Source organism: Bombus terrestris, chromosome 1 (genome assembly GCF_910591885.1).
Source record: "Bombus terrestris chromosome 1, iyBomTerr1.2, whole genome shotgun sequence".
NCBI classification, from domain to species: domain Eukaryota; kingdom Metazoa; phylum Arthropoda; class Insecta; order Hymenoptera; family Apidae; genus Bombus; species Bombus terrestris.
Window position 1 is genome coordinate 12,759,725 of NC_063269.1, and position 11,462 is coordinate 12,771,186.

An 11,462-nucleotide genomic window follows, 5' to 3' on the forward strand; every position below is an offset into this window, starting at 1 on the left:
TACACATATAATTTATTTATTTATTATATAAAATACATGTATATAAATAATTCTATCTACATAGAATTTTTATAATTGAGCATTTTATAAGAATATTTCCATCCTTTATTAAGCTCCAACAATTAATTAATTATTCATATAAGTCGCAAGATCTGTAAATAAAAATATATTTCTTATTATTCATTGGAGCTTAGGAACCTGGACGAAATTTCACGATATCAGTGAGTCCGTGCGCGTCGGCGATGCGACAAGTTAATATAACTTGATGTTTCTCCTTCTCGACGTTCTTCTCCGGGCGAACTCTCCGGAGAATCGCGGCGGCACAATACTAAACGCTACACCTATGAATATGAATTAGCGTCTCGTCGAGGGGGTTGGATGCGAACCATTTACCGTTTCCGTCAGCTTAGCCGCGTACCACAGTGGCTCTCAATGCAATGCTTATTTAAGCAACAAATGTGCGAGTCATGTTACTACATAGTTTGTCCGAATTAACTCATTAATCATCTGTAGACGACATTTTATTTTGTTTATACTACATAATGTTCAAGTATGCTTCTGAATGATAACAGAAATAATATTCAATTTTTACTCAATTTTATCTATACAGTACAACATAAAATTTTGTTATGTTTGGATTATTTTAGTTACATTTAACAATTCCTAATAAAATTTCACGATAAGTAATTGTACTACTAAATTTTCTAGTTTATGTGAAAAAACGTTTTATACGAAATTCTGTGTAAAATAAATTTTATATAAAAATTGAATATTATTGAAATAAAAAAATAAATTTAATATGTTTTATTATGTAACAAATAGAACAACAATTTTTCGGAAGGAATATATGAAGAGGAAACGCAGTTAAGAGCGTAGCGGTCGCGAGTGCCGCTTTATTTTAATGATCGCTCTTCGCAACCCTCTTGAACGCAACTCTTGTCGCGGAAAGTGGTGACCCGAGAGAGCTGTCATATTTTGACGTCCGCAGCGGGCGTTCTAGGCTAGAAGGGGGAGACGAGAAGAAAAGAGATTATTTTTCGTCGCGCTGGGAGAAGCCAGAAATCAGTGCGACGGCACAACCAAGGGAAAGTCCCTAATGGCGTAACAACCACAGATTCGTGCAAGGTTTTCTTATCCCTATTAGAGCGAATTCGTTATTGATACATTTTTAGCGGATGATTTTTGTGTGAATTGAAAAGAGACTTCATTCTTTAGTTGTTAATTTGAAAATACTTCAAACGAGATCTAGAACATAACAAATTTTGGATTACGATACTCTTGAAATGTTACTTCAACTTCAAACTTACTACTAATACGTGTTACTTTTTACAGCACTGTAATATTTTACAACATTATACTACATCAATTATACGGGCTGCAGTATCTTCATAAAGAAATTTTTACGCAAAAGTAGTTATCCAGAAACAGTAAACTAATTCCACAAAATTAATTTATACAAACAATTTTCTTATAAACAAAATTTTATTTTTGTAGCATATAATTCTAATTTATAAAGGCAATTACAGTAGTTATGGAAAAAGATCATTTTTAGATTTATAACAAGAATTACTCTTGCTTAATAATCGGGTCTAATGGATGGAATATGAAAAGAACTACAACTGCAACTGCAATTGCAATATAAAACAACGAAAATCATGAAGAGCACAAAATGAATTCAGCACCAAATGGAACTCCAACCGCGCTAAAATCATCCGCCAATAATTCAGGGAGTAGTTATCGTTGGACGATTTGTGCTAGCGATAGACGGTCCCTAGAGAACGTTTCACGATGATCCACGTTTCGTCCATCAACAGTGGCGGCGATCGTGAACGCGTCAAACAACTCTCGGCGCCCTCACTCTTGCGCTTAAATTGACGTCCGCGGACAACACGGGAGAACCGCTTTGTCGAGCGGCGAACAAGAGTGACGAGCGTTGCGAATGCACGACTCGCTTAACATTTCCATTGTGAACGCAAACGAAGACTAGAGGGCGAAAAATGTCATGTACGTCGACGGGATCCCGCGTAGAATTAATTCGATATCGCCGCGGTTTGACAGAGATTTCCCGTAATTACTGGGGAAACGTTAATCCATTGCGAATTAAGTCTCTGCTTGTTTTATAGTTAAATAAAATAAGGGTTCTCATGATTAAATAGACATCGTATGAAATAACACTAGAATGAATAAACTTATAACTCAATCTAATAAAATTTATCCATGAAATTTATACGAGGAGTTAATCAGAAATGTAAGAAATGACTCGACCTCCATATCATTCTAAATATCTTATACGACCGAAATCTTCGCAAATCATTTGTCCGGTATTGAAACGTGGATGGATCGTTTAGGTCCATTTAGCGATGAAATCGTCGCATGTCGAGAGATCCATGTCGATACCGTGTACACGATGTCGTCGAGAGCGATCCCGCCGCGCGGTCAGCCGAGAGGCGACGAGATAAACGATTCAATCGTGACAATGAATAATACTGGAGCGACGGTTAAACGCGGCAGCGGATCGGATCGGGTCCGCCCACAAGGCTGTCCGGAGGGAAACCACCCGTAAAATCCAAAAGGGGTGCAGTGGAGCGGGAGCGGCAGGGGGCGCCAGGCGACTCTGTGACGCGATTATGCTAACGAAGTTATTCCATTGTAACGCTGTTTACAACGGCGCGCATTAAGGCTACACCGGAACAATAGCAGCCCCCTGCCCCTCTAACTCTCTCTTCCTTGTGCACGAGCCAGGGAATCCTCGGGAATCGCGCGGCCATTGTACGCCCTGTTCGAGAAGGAAACACAAACGATGCTCGATGATTGACAGAAGTGAAAAAAATGTCGAGGGTATAAGTGTCAGCGGTCAGCGATCGCGAAGATTACGGCCAGAAAGGTTTGATAAGTAGAATTTTTTGTTGAAATGTTCACTACCTAGTAATGAGTGTAATGAATGCTACATAGTTCGAAATAGAAGTTTATCAATATTCTCAGTTTATAACAGCTCAGCTGTATTTTTTTCTTTTCTGATTAATACTTACTGTTGCATCATATATTCAATCTATGAAATCGTTAACAACAGTTCGTAAAAAGTACTTTACTGTACGTGAATACCCTTTGCTATTTACGTTATTGTACGTACTCATAATCAATCTTATATTTACAAGAAGAAACAAAGGTTATTTACTTATATTCTTATACGTAATACATAAGGCAAAGAGAAGTTGCCAAAACCATCGAACACAATGAATACATGAGGGATGGAAGGGGCCCCGACCACTCGAGTCTGGTTACACCCTATCGGGGCGCCACTTGACTCGTATTTAACTTTCAAATATATTTTATGCCTTTTGCATTTTAATACTTTCATGGATTCGCTATTTCTACACCCTTCTCTCGGTTCGCCTAATGCGCATGCATTTTCGTTCCAGTGAAATGTAGGCGATTTCGTGTCACAAACCATTGCCACCCCTCATACGCACCAACACTGTCAACAACATATCTCCAATCCCATTTGATACCAATGCTATTTTTAATTTTACACAATTAAACTTTAACGTATCCCCTTGTATTTTTTAGAAAACTTTTTTTTGTAATACTAATTTCCTAATCTGCTTATCAAGATAAAGCTTCTAATTGTTAAATATCGTACCATATTTTTCTTTCTTACAACAAAGATATAATATCTCACTATTCACTTTTCATATTTGTTCACGAATTCATTTTCCTTCGATGAAAACTTGCGATCGTAAAAATATATGAATGCACTTCACCAAGTCATAGATTCTCCGTTTCGTTGGCAGTAAAACTTCGTCAAAATTTGATTTCCTCGCGATAACAGAGAGGCAAAGAGATCAGCGTGGGCGATTCGAGACGCAAGAAACTCATGCACGAACGAGCTCGGCATTTATGTGTCCATCGAAGCGTGACGACGCTTCGACGGGATTATTTGTAGGATTCAGTCGTATACCCGACGTTTCCGCCGAATCCTTTGTACCATTCGCCCGTTACGCCATAGAATATTTTCGAGACGTATTTAGGCTTGTTTCGGACAGCCGGATATTCATCCCACTATTTTTACTCCATTCTATGGCCTTCACTTTCTCTCTCCTTCTTCTTATTTTCTATCCTATGTTATATTTGATCTCTGAAAATTCGATTAAAAATATAAAGCGTTATTTCGAAGGGGTAGATATTATTATAAGTAACAAATTTTTGACAAGTTTTAAAGTCAGCAATATCTTTCGTAATGGGGGTTACATAATTTTTTATATGATAGTCGGTGCGTATTTCCTGTTCTTCATAAGACATTATTAAGACCGTGTCTGAAAACAATTGTTTGAAATGATATTTTAATTTTAATCGTGTAAAATTTATCGTTTGAAAGAATGCTGTTTTACTTTTATTATTTAGATACATATGTATTTAATTTACATTCTATATTAAGAATATTTCAATGTTTAAGATTTTATATAAAATACATATTACCTTATCAATGATCTTATTATTCCTGATACAATTACATTTACTATTTTACTAGTACGTTAAATTAACAAAGAATGCAATTAGCGTACAAGATCACGTATCTGCACAAGTGTCTATCGACATTCAGTGGTTGTTAGCTAAAATGAGAAAGAAGAGCAAATCGAGAGGACGACGACGAAGAAGATTATCTCGTACAAAGTCCGTCTCTGTGATTCTTTGGACTTTGGACGTCGAGCTGCTGTTCGACTTGTCCCTTGCATCCGAATGCGACTGCCGATCGCTTTGAAGTACACCGACGACACCGTGTACATATTCTTCCCTGCCAGTATAATAACTTGCGATGAGAAAAAATTAATTAGCCGACCGAGCCAGCTGTGCTCCGTTTAAGTAAACGCGGAGATTAACACGCTTCCGTTTCTTGATTGATTTATGAACACTGCGGAAGATACATACGAAGGATAAAGTTTCAGTTGCGTAACTTTCTTTTATTTTGATACTTGGTTTTTATAAAATTAAGAAACAAAATTCAACAACGCAAATAAGCCGAACAAAATCCTCAAATGAAATGTTAACGCCACATTAGTCCTTAATCAGTTTTTACATTATTTACTTATTAGTAAGAGAAAAGTAAAATGCTTTAATAATAAAATTTGTCACATAGATCTGATTTCGTTAATTAGATCGTTGATTTCATTAAAAGAATTCAAACAATAAAGAAGAAATTGATGAACAATTTCGCAAATATCAGTTATATAACGTGTTACCTCCCTTTTGTAGACACAGACTACTGCGAAAAAGTTACCGTACATACACGTCGAATCAGATAATCTTTCCACTTCATCCACAGAACAGAAGCGTGTATGCAGATGTGGTTTGCCGAGGGAGAGCCAAGCAGAAACGTAGATGGCATTCCTCTAATTTGTCGGCTCGACTTTGTCGGCTAATCAATCGAGTTCGTGATTACCATGCCGCGAGCGTTAACCACGACGAGATTCCACGCTTTTCGTGCTGTATCTATCTACGCGTAATCATAGCTGGAAAGTGTGTATGTGTATGACTAACCTTTATCATCATACTATACAAACTTTCTACGCATGTATGTATGTACATGGATACAGCTAAAGAAATAATGTAGTTAATGGTTCAGGCCACAGTTTAATTTTGACGTATAGTTGAGGATTTCTTAGAAAAAATCAAATGAAATAAAATTAAATTTTGTATAAAGTCTTCCCCTATTTATATATGAGTTAATGTGAAATTTATTAATTGATAGAAAGATTATGCAAAGTTTTATGAAGTTTCTCTATGTATGCACCTGGAAGTGAGATTTTGCGGCATAAATCCTGTTTTACAAATGTACTTTCCATGCGCAATTAAAAACCGATTACATTCGTTTTGGTGATTATTCAGACAAGCATGGTGAACGTTTCAAGCTCTTTCTACGAGTGCATCTATGTATGTACATATACGTTGGCTTGACGTGCCATACGCGCGTTCGTGCTGCCTGTCGGCAAGCAGACGCACGCATCGCCGCCTTCATTTCACGCATAATTGAAAGCACGTCCCATTTAGCGTCGAGGACGTTCGCCACTTCTCTCGACTGCGGGCTTCCTCTTAAGATAGCACCCGTTTAGTCGTGTCCCGTACGATTAACGTGATTTAAGTATCGTGCCCGTTTAACGTCTCAACGAAAATGTCCGCCATAATTCAAGCAGCATGTTTTTTCCTGCATTCTCGCACTTCGTAAACGCGTGATCTTCAATTCTCGTCTATGATGTTTCACATAGATATATGTTACACAGGCATTTATATTTAATTATACGGTAAAATTTTGATTATCGGACACCAATTAAGAGGACAACCGATTCTTGGAATATCGATTAAAGAATAATTCAGAATGATTTGTTGTATGCGAGATTAGAAAACAAAAGTAAGAATTTATTTCATACCATCATCCTTAAACAAATAGTAGCAAAGGTATTACTCTCCAAGCATTCTATTCATTCCTTTGTTTCCATCTTTCCTTTTCTCCTCCTCTGGGTTTTCCTTCCTGTTATTTATTACATCTGTATTAAATAAATCTATTACGTGTATACTTAAATTATATCTATCCATATTCAAAAAAACATCAAGAATCGATTATAAGCAAATATCCGACGAGCAACTTTCGAATAAAATAGTTCTTAGTACCAAGAATGCTAACTACTGCATACAAGTGTACCCAAATACTGCAGAACGTTATTATAAGCCATTTCAACAGCTCTTTACACTCATCATGCTAACTTCAACTCCCGAATCGCTCTCCTTTGAAACGCATCATTCAACCAAACGCAATAAACTGTCCACCTTTCCTGCTAATGCAGCGTGTCGTGATGCACGCCACGGAAATCCCACCGATTACAGGGCGAGCCATTTTGTCTTCGTGCGCACAAATCCTAACATTCGCGGCTTGCGTTGCGACACGACGATGGATTAGGTTTCGCGATAGGTTACCAGCGTCTCCTTTTCACAGTGTACGATTTGTCGCCACGGCGAACCAAAAACCTTTGGTTAATCCATTACCGTGTACGCGTCGTTTCGGTTTCCACGACGCCCACCAATTTGCTAACCATCGATTTCTGTGCGCTCTCTCCTAAACCGTAGCCCTTCTTCTCTCAGCCGCAGCGGACGCAAATAATACCAAGCCGCCAATCGCAAATTCTAGACCCTTTCCATCCGCGTTTTTCCCCCGTACGGTGGTTGCTATCTTTGGAAACGCAGGCGCGGCAACCGTGTCCCTTTTGACGGAACCGGCCACCGTGGCCTCTCTCGTCTGACGTTGCGTTCCTCTTCTACTTGCTTGATGGATTCGCGTGTCCCGCGGTTGTCGGGAACTCAAGAAACTGGTGTTCTCTTCGTGGAATCGGAATTGAATTATGGATATAAGAATAGCGAATCTCTGGGTCCTGGATTGAATTACTAAATGAAATTGGGACGTTGCTTAATTTTGAAAATTTAATAAATTGAAGAGTAGAATGTAAAAATTGGATAATATTAGGAAAGATGATTAGTCTAGAACTAAACGTTTCGTGATAGGGTTTCTGTTGGCGTAGCAATGTTTTTCAATTATTCGATATATTTCGACGTGTATATTCAGGATTCCAGTTTAAGTCAAGATTTGGTTAAACGTCTCATTGTAAATCATTGTGAAAAGCTCGTGGGTAATACCCCATAAACGAAGGAAAGAGGAGAAAGAGAAGCGTAAGAAGTAAGATGACAAAGAAGGGGAAAGAATAAATTGTCCGAGGAAGATAAAAGGAAAGAGATGTTGCTAAGGAAATGAGTCGTCAAGCGTAGATAGTACTATTTTATCCTCCATTTTAGTAGTATCCAGTTTAGCCGTATTAAATTTGAACTTGCGCTTAACTTATTCTCAAACATCTATTTCAACCATTCGAGCATTATAGTACTCTCCTTTTTAATGAGTTATATAAAATACAAAAGATATATAAATGTAATTATACATAAAAAAGTATATATTAGAAGTATATATTAGAATAAATAGAACGTACGAAGTATTAATTTCACTTTCTACATTTAAAGATCATGTGATTAAAAGGAAAGCGAAAAGAAGAAAAATGAATTACTCTTAGGAAATAATTGGAGCTTAACAAAAGCGCGTTAGATATATTTTCTCTATTACCGCTAGACAGAAGGTCTTATGCAGGTCCATACACAATTAAGTAAACACAATTAAAAATACGAAGTTTAAATACAAAGTTATATCATCTGCTGAATATATTTTCTCTATATTCATAAAAATATTGTCTAAATATTTACATATCGTGCATATATTCTTTGCATTATAAAATTCCATATTCGTAAATGCATAAACATCCATCCATAAATAGGTTTAGTTATCATTTTCAAATTATTTATTATTTCACGTATTATCATTATCACTCGTCTATCATCATAAAGCAGCATAAACTAATAAATATTCCGTTCATACTGTTCGAATAATTTAACTTTGTAAACGTCACTGTATCGTACCGTTCGGCTGACGAAACATCAGGCAATTAAAAGTCGTACTTTTGTCGGGAACGTCGCGGCGCTCTTGAGAACCGAAGCGTTTAAGAGTCAACGCTTCCGTTCACACGTGCGTAACGAAAGCTCCGCGGGTCGCGCGCAACGACGCCTTCGAGGAGCAAAATAAAGAGAAGCCCAGTGACTTGCCTCGCGAGACAAGATTTAGAGCCGTCTGAGTATTCGTGTCTGAATCTCCTTGCGCACGTTTTCCACTCGTCCTGCACGCCTAGCGAGATTCTGCTTGGGAAAATCCGTGCTCCATAGGTCGACGCGCGTGAAATGATGAGAAACGCTGGTAGAAATGAATTCCGTGTGAATTTCAATCACCAAGAGGCTTACGATTCCACAATTTTCTCAGCTGAGAATGGTTCCAAGAAGATATAAATGGTTTAACATTAGAGTCATCTGTTAAACTTAACGAACTCATCGAGTTCACAGATTTCTTGTTATATTTTGTTATTTTAAAGAATAGTAAAGTAGCTTCATTGGACGATACCAAGTGAATGAGATACCAATACAATAAAGTGCAATAAGATAGCAGTAAAAAGATCACGCATCAACTTGTAAAACGTCGTTGTAAAAGAGAAAGTAGAATCTCTATCGTAAAAAAATGTTTCTAAATACCACAGAATTATGTAAATTCCACAAAATTGTCAAAAAATAGGCATGTTTATTTTGTCAACTCTGTAACGTCGTATAGAAACATTTTTCAAGAAAATGACCTACACAAGACGAAAATTGAGTTTTGTCCTTTAAAATAGCTCTAAGCAAATTGTTGCACGATTTTTGTTCACAAAGTTATAAGAGTTTACATCGACAATCTTTCGTGAAAAATCTCGTGACCCTTTCATTTTTGCTGTTGAATATATTCTAATCATCAGAACTAATTTTAGCCTTCTTTAAGAATATTTATAGCGAAGTAGAAATAAATACAAAATAATTAAATGAATTTAGAAAAATAAATGAATATGACATGGATTAGGATATGCGGTTTTCGTGAAAAATTCAAACGAGTGACAACCTGAAAATAAATTTCTATAATGTGTTTCTAGCAAGAAACTCGTCTTAATTACGTCCTGACAACATGCACCGTTTCTTGAGTTTTATTTACAGCACTTTCATTTTGCTTTACAACCCGTTAAGTGCTATTTTGTCAAGCTCCGTATCCGCCTGCAGATCCGGTCGATACTCATTTCCGCTTCGCTGTCACCGGGAACAACTTTTATCAAGATGATTTGCTTCGCACGATAAACTTCTCTTGACAGCATCTCATACAGCAACATATTCTATGTGTTTAAATGTATTTAAAGACCATTGAAACCTGAGGAAATGAAGGGACGTATAATATATTTATTTTAATTTAATTATCACTGAATGAAGCTGCTTTTAACTCCGATACGTTTTTTGGGATCACTCTGGATCGAATCGTATTCTTGTATTGTAAGAAAGTTCTTGAATTTAAGAAAAATATAAATGAATTCTTAATATTATATATAATTCTTCGTATGTATTCATGAATATGATGAATGAATATATAATATATTCAACATAATTTAATTATCAATACTTTAATGAAATTGTTTTTAATTCTGTTGTTTTCTCAGTCACTTTTGATCGAATTGTATTTTTCTATTGCCAATAAATTTCTTAAATTTAAGAAATCATAATTGATCAAATAATTTTAGACTTCTTTAAAGGTTGTTGTCGTAACGAACTCGAAGATACATGTTCTTGCGCTTTCATATAACGACCAGCCGTTTAACTTTAGATTCTGTAAAGCTCAATTAGACTCGTGTTGCGTTAACGAGTGCCGAAATAGCGCCACTATTAGCGTGATGTACCGATTAGCCCAGCTTGGAAACGCCTACAAATAGAAGAAACCACGAATGGGTGTAACCTGCCACGGGAAATTATGCGTCAGTAAGTAATTGCATCCTTTGGTCATCTTTTCTTTTCCTTGTACCTTAAAATCTCCTTCTCTTTACATATTCTGTACCTTAAATAAATAAATAAATAAATAACGTAAATAGTACAATAGCAAAATGCAAATTTAATGTGACATTAAGGAAAACTAGTTAAACATGTAAATTATTAGAAGAGGATGAAAAATTTGTACTTAGGTATGCAATTCACAGAAAAAAGTTAGAAAGATCACATAAGAATAATTAAAGCTGTAAAAAGTAGAAATGTTGGATTGTAGACTGGTTTTTACTCAAGAATATGAAAGAATAGCAATTACGTTTAAAATGTATGATAAAATTCTCACCCATTATGACTTGAATCTTTCAGATACTGAACTTCGATTCCTACTCCTCGTTTGTACGAGTTCTCATTCCCATAACATATATAACAAAAGTTAATTTCATTATGGAATAATTCGAAAAAAATGTAAAAATCCAAAAGAGGATTTTTTTAACACTCGATAACAACGGTACGTTAACAACGTATGAATTATCAAAATTAATGGCAGCTATTTTTACTCATCAAATTAACGTTCATCAAAATTCGGTGCAATGGGCGAGCTATTTTGGGTGGTCCGACTCACGTGCATAATCGACGCGTTATTAGACGCGACCGGTCACGTGGGTGTATTTACGTCATAACGAGTATGCATAGCGATCAGCGTTAACGAGCCAGCTCGCTTTCAGCACCGTAAGCGTTGCCATAAGCCCACCAACCGCGTCCCTTGTATTTTTATCGTTCGCCCGCGAACGCCGCCGATGAACGTGTCTCCCATTAGGTTGCTCACCATGCCACCCCCGCACTACGCTTCCTTAACGAGCGCTGTTATCCGAACGATCTTGGCGCGAGCCAATCCACTCCCAGGATAATGATGCACCCTTCTTGGTGTCAATCCGCTCAGCGTCATCGAGATCGTACTAGCTCAACACGAGAATCAATCTCGTCGTGTATTCTACGAA